The following is a 9,150-nucleotide window of genomic DNA, read 5'->3' on the forward strand; positions in this document are numbered from 1 at the left end:
CGTTGACGCTGATACACGCCAACATGCATGGCCAATGATAAGATGTGTGAGCATCTTCAGCCTGGGCATTATGATCTTTTTGCACCGTTACATCTAAGGGTAGACATGCAGTTCTTCCATAATATTAATCCTTTTAATGTGCCCAAAACCACTGTTCTTGCCAAGGTTGTTTGCCATTACAAATTCTATAAGAAGATTGAGGGAGCAATATTGCCTCCACGGATAGCAAACCTCCTTTGGAAATTTTTTGGTGGAACCCGTTGGGTGTCTGGATCAAGCTAAATGTTATGGAAGTTCTATTGGCAATCTAGGTCGTGCAAGAGCAGGAGGTGTTCCAAAGAACATCATGGGTCAACTGGTGAGGGCGTTTGGCATATTTTTGGGAATCACTACTACATTTTAAGCAGAGTTCAATACTCTTCTGGAAGGGATTATGCTTGCAAAAGAATTATAAGTCCCTGCGCTTTTTGGGAGTCACTACTACATTTTAAGCAGAGTTCAATACTCTTCTGGAAGGGATTATGCTTGCAAAAGAATTACAAGTCCCTGCGCTTTGGATTGAGTCAAATTTCTTAGCAATAGTCACAGCCGTTCAATCCAACTCTATTCCATTGTTTTCTATTCAGAAATGGATGTCCTTGCTGCCTTTTCTGATGTCCATTCCATGGCAATTGTCTCATTGTTTTAGGGGCATGAATTTAGTGGTCGACTTTCTAGCTAAGAAAGCGACTAAGTTTGGAAGATCTAATATGGACAGTGGTTTTCCAGATCATATCTTAAGAGAGATTGCTGTGGATGTGGATTTTTGTCCAAGATTTAGATTCCAATAGATGGTGGTTATTTTCCCTACTGATGACAATGCCGAAGGTGGGGGTGAATAGTCTTCTTATCGGAATAGTTTGCTGATTCCCTTTGCTCTTTTTTCTTTTTCTTTTTTTTTTTTTTTTTTTTTATTTGGTTGTAAGGTGATGTAGTGTTTTTCCTTTTTCCGTTTTTTACTGATATCATGATCTTTGAGAAATAAATACCTCCACGGTTACCCATTATCCTTGGTGGAAAATTTAATGCAATCATAATTCAGAGAGGAATTCATGGCACTGGATTATTTAAATCCGTGCAGGAACAGCTTGCATGCCAGTGCCTGGGGTCGCAAGTGCATTAATTGGTGTATTATGGGTGTGGTATTGAGAGAAACCAGACACAGTTAGGTCATCGTTATAGGTGGATTATGTCTTTATTATATTAAGTTCTGCATAGGGAGTTGGATAATTATTTCATCAATGGCTTTACAGTCTTACTAAACATCTATTTCGAAACTTGTCTGTATTCAATTCCTTAGCCGACATCCTTTCATGAAGATAATATTTCTTATTTGTTGAAGGATACACATAAGATTTGATTCAACTTTACTTCAAATCGAACAGTACTCTATATAACTTTTCCTCTTCAGTTTACTTTATTGAATGAATTAAAGTTGTTTTAATTTTTTTTTTATCTTTTGTTTTTTTGTGAATATATTAAATGGGAAAAGATTAAAAAAAATTAAAAAAATAAAAATAATAGCATACAAGCCAAAACGGCAAACCAAAAAATTGTATTTTTTTTTTTTTGGGTAAATCAAAAAATTGTATTTTACTCTAATACATTCTTGTCTTTATTTCTAATTAATGAAGTTTTAAAACAGGGTTTAATTCCCCACGACCCCAGCTCACCCAAACAGCATGTCGGTGATGGTTTCTCACCCTTTTTTTTTTTTTTTTTAAATCAACAAAAGAAATATATTAATAAGAATGAATTTAAAAAGAATTGAGTAAGAACACAACCATTGAATTACATCTCCCCCTTCAACATAGCCATTAACAGACAAGCAATCCAATCAAACTGAAAACTAAATTTAAAAAGAAAAAAAATCTACCCAATCAAACCAAAAGCTAACTTGATAGAAAAAAAATACGGAACAATTCATGAAGATCGATAAACATGCACGAAAAACATTACAAAAAACACGTTTTAGGCATACCTGAATCTATGGTTGAAGAATAAGAACTCTTCAATGTCTTCTTGTATGCTCCTTGTACAACACGATCAATGTTGGTCTGGTCTACCCTCTTTCTCTTTTACTTTTGGTCGTTAGCCTCACTTAATGGGTCAGTGATAACTATATATAGGGGTGAGGGTAGGGACCAATCCTGTAATAAAATTAGGGTTTCCTCCCCATTAAGGAAATAATACCTTAGGTCCACACATAATAATAAATATTTCATACCATTAAGGTGTGCTAATAGAATCCAATATCTCCATAGAGATCACTTACCAATAATATTGGATTCTTTCTGCTTACTCCATCTTTAGTCAACACCACTAAACCGATTTTTTGAAACAAATCTTTGACTATGCTAGCCCACCTAATTGGAAATCTTACAATCTCCCACTTGGGCAGCATATGTCACAAGTTTTAGATTTTAAAATTTATTTAAAATGACTTTCCAGTTTAGATAAACTGAATGTGGCCACAAACAAAACAGTGTCGAATGGAATGCACCTTAAACCAAATGCCTTGGTCCGAATGAGAATTACAAACACCCAACCGTATTGATCATCACATCTAAAGCTATATGAGACCACACACGTGAAAGTGCTCATAACATCACCGACTTGGGCTGAGCAGTATGAAAGTGTGGTATGGAAATAACATGCTATAGTGATCATCATGTTTATTTTCAAATTGGTCCTGGCTCGAAAACCAAATGAGCCCTATGAGATAGATACCGAAGGTCTCATTAACTACAAGTGTCTCCCAAACACTTAAGCTTCAATCAAAGAAACTCATTGGGACTGGGTCCAGATGTCCCACAACACTAGCACTAGACCTCAATCAGACGAGGCTTTACTAGTGACTAGATGTATATGTGTTGACTGAAACCTCAGATACCGAATAAGGTAAATACACCACATATAACCTCAATTTTCTATAGGAGGCAAATAGATAAGTGTATACACATAAACAAATGGTCATAAAAAATGCATATATATATATATATATATATATTCTTGAGAACAATAATAATACATCATACATATAAAATAAAACTGAAAGTCAAATGCAAACATATTGAGCAAAACTCCCACTAATAAAATGCATCAAAAGAACTAACAAGTCCCATATTAGTGACATGCTCTTGAAAGACTTTTGGAGTCAAGCCCTTAGTAAGAGGATCTGCAATCATGTTTTCAGTAGCAATCTACTCCATTGTAATCTGTGACTCTTGAACTTTCTCTCTAACCAAAAAATACTTAATGTCAATGTGTTTAGAGCCTGAAGTACTTTTACTGTTATGAGAGAAACGTACCGCAGTGGAGTTGTCACAAAACATCCTCAATGGTTTAGATATAGAGTCAACAATCTGTAGCCCTAAGATAAAATTCCTTAACCATAAAGCTTGAATAGTGGCTTCATAACACGCCACATACTCAGTTTGCATAGTAGAAGATGCAGTGAGTGTCTGCTTGACACTCTTCCAAGATATAGCCCCACCTGCCATCACAAAAATATATCCAAAAGTAGACTTGAGGTCATCTAGGCATCCAGAAAAATCTGCGTCAGTGTAACCGACTACATCAAGTGAATTGGTTCTTCTATAAGTAAGCATAAAATCCTTAGTGCCCTGCAAATATCTCGACTTTCTAAGCAGCTACCCAATGCGCTTCACCAGGGTTGCTCAAATATCTCCCAAGTACACTAACAACATAGGCAATGTCAGGCCGTGTACAAACTTGAGCATACATCAAACTACCAACAGCAGATGCATAAGGTATGTTCTTCATCTGATTGCACTCCAATTCTGTCTATGGACATTGAGACTTGCCAAATTTTTCCCCTATTTTAACTGGAGCCTTACTAGGGGAACATGCTAACATATTAAACCTTTTTAATATTCTCTCAATGTAACCTTTCTGAGACAAACCAAGAACGCCATAAGATCTATCACGATAAATCTCAATGCCCAAAACATAAGAGGCCTCACCAAGATCCTTCATATCAAAGTGACTTGATAATAATCGTTTTGTCTCATGTAAAAGATCAGCATTATTGCTGGCAAAAAGAATATCATCAACATAAAGCACAAGGAAAATGAACTTACTTCCACTGATCTTCAGATAAATACACTGGTCTACAAGATTTTCTTTGAAACCACAAGAAGTGATAACTTCATCGAACTTAAGATACCACTGTCTAGATGTCTATTTCAAACCATAAATAGATTTCTTGAGTTTGCACACAAGGTGCTTTGTATCAGCTTACCTGAAGCCAAGGGGTTGTTGCATGTAAACATTCTCTTCAAGATCTCCATTTAGGAAAGTTGTTTTGACATCCATCTGATGAAGTTCCAAATCAAAATGTGCAACTAAAGCCATGATGATTCTGAAAGAATCTTTTGTCGAGACTGGTGAGAATGTTTCCTTGTAATCTATGCCCTCTCTCTGGCTAAATCCTTTTGCTACAAGTCTGGTCTTGTAACACTCAACTTCACATTTAGAGTTCCGTTTGGTCTTGAAAATCCATTTACAACCAATCGGTCTACATCCTTTTGGTAATTCAATTAAATTCCAAACATCATTAACAGACATAGAATTCAATTCATCTTGCATGGAAAACATCCACATTGATGAATTGGGATCATTGGCAACCTGGTCAAAACTGATTGGATTTGAATCCAAAGTAATATCAAACTCATGTTCTTGTAAATAAACAACATAGTCATCAGATATGGCAAGCCTACGAGTTCTCTCTGATTTCCTCAAGGGAACATCAGCAACAATATGGTCCTGAATCTCATCAATAATAGGGGGTGCAGGCTCAACCACTATAGGTTGCACAGGTTCGTGAGTGGGGATATTCTCTTGTTCAATGTGAGGCTGTAATACAGTAGACGGCAGTGTCACAGGCATAGGTACAAGAACACGTTCCTCCTCAAAAACAAAGTTACGTGGTTGAGCAGACTGAAAATCTAAATCATTCTCAAAGAAAACTGCCCGATTTTATTCCACTACTCTAGTAGAATATGTAGGACAATAGAATCTATATCCTCTTGATCTTTCAGAATAACCGATAAAATGACCACTAATGGTCCTTGGGTCAAGCTTCCTCATCTGAGGATTGTAAGGTCTCACCTCTGCAGCACATCCCCATATATGAAAATGAGATAAATTTAGCTTCTTACTAGTCCACAATTCATAGGGAGTTCTAGGAATAGACTTGCTAGGCACTTTATTCAAAATATATATTGTTGTTTTCAAAGCATCACCCCATAAGAAATTAGGTAAAGTTGAATTACTTATCATGCTTCTCACCATATCCATAAGGGTACGATTTCTCCTTTCAGCCACCCCATTCTGCTCAGGTGAACCAGGCATAGTGTACTGAGCGTCAATACCACATTCTTGTAAGAATCTGGCAAATGGTCCAGGGTTACACCCAGTTTCATCATAGCTACCATAAAACTCTCCACCTCGATCAGATCTCACACTTTCTATCTTCTTTTCCCTTTTAAGTTCTACCTCTGCTTTAAAAACTTTAAAAGCATCTAAGGATTCAGATTTTTTTTGAATAAGGTAAATAAAACCAAAATGAGAAAAATCATCTATGAAAGTAATAAAATATCTGTATCCATCCATGGTAGTAGGAGTGAATGGACCACAAATATCAGTATGAATCAGCTCCAATGCTTCATCCTTCCTGGTTGCACCTTTCTTTTTAGCTCTAGTGTGTTTCCCCTTAATGCAATCAATACAAATTCCAAAATTTGAAAAATCCAATTGAGGAAGTGTACCATCCTTAATCAATCGTTCTATCCTCTGTTTAGAAATATGTCCTAAACATTTATGCCATAACATAAAAGAATTTTCATCCAATCTAGAACGTTTAAGATTTGTAACCACATAATTTATAACAGAAGAAGTGTTGGCATATTTGGAAGAACTAATATCCAAATCAAATTTATAAAGACCATCATATAACAAGGCAGATCTAACCATAAGAGAACTAGAATAGAGAGTAAGTTTTCCATTGCCAATATTAAAAGTGTAACCACAACTGTCAAGTTTAGATACCGAAACAAGTTTTCGTCTAAACGACGGTACATAAACCACATCATTTAAATTCAAAACAAAACCAATGGATAAAAGTAATCTAACTACTCCTATAAAATCAACTTTGGTCTTCTCTCCATTTCCCATTAGATCATCATCTCTCCCTCACTTGGTTTCCTCCTACTTCTTAATTCCTGCAAACAATTAGTGATGTGAATAGTTACTCCAGTATTAATCCACCCTAAATCAGGGGAAACATCTACAAGATTGAATTCAAGACACACTAGAGCTAAAGATGTACTTTTCTTTTAAGCCATTTCTTATAGCCATAGCAATCCGTCTTCATATGTCCATCCTTTTTGCAGAAGAAACACTTTCCCTTAAAAGCCTTAGTCTTTGGTTTCAAATCCTGATCGGTTTTCTGTTCTATTTTTCCTGATTTTTCTTGCTTGTTGCCTTTTCAATTTTTCTTGAATTTCTTCTTACCCCCATTATTGAAAACAAAATAAGCATAATTAAATTTTTTCTTCTTCTTTCTTTCCTCTTCCTGTACTAATATGGAAGTCATATCCTCAAGAGTCCACTCCAATTTTTATGCATTATAGGAGGTCTTAAGAGTATCAAATGATGATGGAAGTGATTGCATAATTTGCCACACAAGGAAAGAATCAGATATCTTCACTTCCATCTCACCCAACGTGGCAACATAATTGGTCATTTTCATAATGTGATCACGTACTCTACTTGTGCCATCATATCGAGTGAATGAGAACCACTCTAAATATGTTCCCTTCTTAGCCTTATCAAATTTGGTAAACTTTGTATTAACAGCTGCAAGAAAATTCTTAGTATTTTCTTTCGAAAGCACACTTTTTTTAATGGTCTTGTCCATAATATGCTTCATAACAATGAGGCACAATCTGTTGGACTCCTCCCACTTTTCATAAAGTGCTTTTGCAGTAGCATCACTCTCAGTTGTGGGCTCGGGGGGTTTATCAGTTCTCAGAGCATAATCGAGTCTCATGATTGCAAGAGACATAGTAAGAGAGTCTATCCACTCCTCAAGATTGGAACCATTCAGGACTTTGATGGAAGATAATTGGGAAGTCATAGCTGGCAATAATAATTATCAAAATTTTACCAAAACATACAATATGTAACAACCAAAAGCATATCAACATCCCAATAATCTAATGAAAACTGACTAATTAGGGCTTATTAATCAGATTTATCCCAATACCAATTTTAACAATTGTATGAAAAACATAAACTGGTAAAAGATCCAGCATCATTAGGGTCACACCTGTGGTGGCAAGATCGGCCAACATGCAGTGAAATCTTTCACATGTAAGGCGAGACCCCAAAAACAACACCATATTGTAGATTTCGTCACCTGTGGTGGCAAGACAAGAACCTCCAAAATAGTGAAACTCAAAACGTCACGTTCACACCATCAAGCAAAACCGACCAAACGAAGACTCACCTGTGTTGGCAAGAGCACATCGCTCGCCATATGGCTTTCTTGACTGCAATCCATCTGGATGGTCTATAGTGATTCCGCATCTTTAGGAATTAGCCCACTAAGTGGAAGTCTAATCTCTAAAGTTACGAAAACTCTATAGACCTGGATTGTAACTGTATGCCCATTATACTTTTAATAATTTTCCATCAAAGAATTACTGAATAATAATATGAAAAACAAAAGCACATAAAATTTTAATATATAAAATCATAAGTGTTCCGATTATGACAGATCAGAACAACATCATGGGTTGCATAATAATTCCCTATAGTGACTGAATCAAATAGCACAATAATTAATATGAAATAACAAAATTATATATTTAATGTGCTAGTAACTAAACCAAATGTCACAAAAACTAAATCTGTAAATAATTATGCTTTATGGTTCTGTTATGAGTCAACCAATTAAAACTCATGACACCTTTTTATTTTATTTTATTTTATTTTTTATTTAATAAAAAATATATTCTTTTGTATGATTTCTCAAAAGAAAAACACGGTTTCTCAAAAGAGAAACAATCTGTAAAAAGTAATTTTTTTTTTTTTAAAAAGCAACCAAACCGTACTTACTTTTGTCACCTTTTTTTTTTTATTTATTATAAAGCAACCATACCATACTTACTTTGTCACTTTTTTTAAGCAACCATACCGTACTACTTTGTCATTTTTTTATAAAAAGCAACCAGATACATTGTTTTTTTTTTTTTTAAATTTAACTTTGTAAGTTTTGTCCTTTAGTAATAATATATAATATATTACTTTTCTCGTTTCTTCAAAACAAAACAACTCGAGGAGAAGAAATTGATTTTTATTACTGGTGGTACAGCCGATCAATTTTTCATGAACGAGGCTCTGATACCATTGATAGAAAATAAATACGGAACGATTCATGAAAATCGATAAGCATGCACGACAAACACTACAAAAAACACGTTTTAGGCATACCTGAATCCATGGTTGAAGAATAAGAACTCATCAATATCTTCTTGTATGCTCCTTATACAACACGATCAATGTTGGTCTGGTCTACCCTTTTTCTCTTTTACTTTTGGTCATTAGCCTCACTTAATGGGTCAGTGATAACTATATATAGGGGTGAGGGTAGGGATCAACCCTGCAATAAAATTAGGGTTTCCTCCCCATTAAGGAAATAATACCTTAGGTCCACACAAAATAATAAATATTTCATATCATTAAGGTGTGCTAATAGAATCCAATATCTCCATAGAGATCACTTACCAATAATATTGGATTCTTTCTGCTTATTCCATCTTTAGTCAACACCACTAAACTGATTTTGGAAACAAATCTTTGACTATGCTAGCCCACCTAATTGAAAATCTTACATAACTTTCTTAAGGAAATCTATATCCAGGTCTCAGTTCAGAATCTCGATTAATATTACAAAGAACAAAAAGTGGTGCAGTGTCCCAAGTAGAAGAAGTAGTTGTTGTAGCCGCATACGGTAACAATTTGATATTTTCCATGAAATGCTATACAAGAAGCTCTCTTTTTTTTTTTTTTTTTTTTTTTTTT

This window comes from Macadamia integrifolia, unplaced genomic scaffold, assembly GCF_013358625.1.
Source record: "Macadamia integrifolia cultivar HAES 741 unplaced genomic scaffold, SCU_Mint_v3 scaffold961, whole genome shotgun sequence".
Taxonomy (NCBI): domain Eukaryota; kingdom Viridiplantae; phylum Streptophyta; class Magnoliopsida; order Proteales; family Proteaceae; genus Macadamia; species Macadamia integrifolia.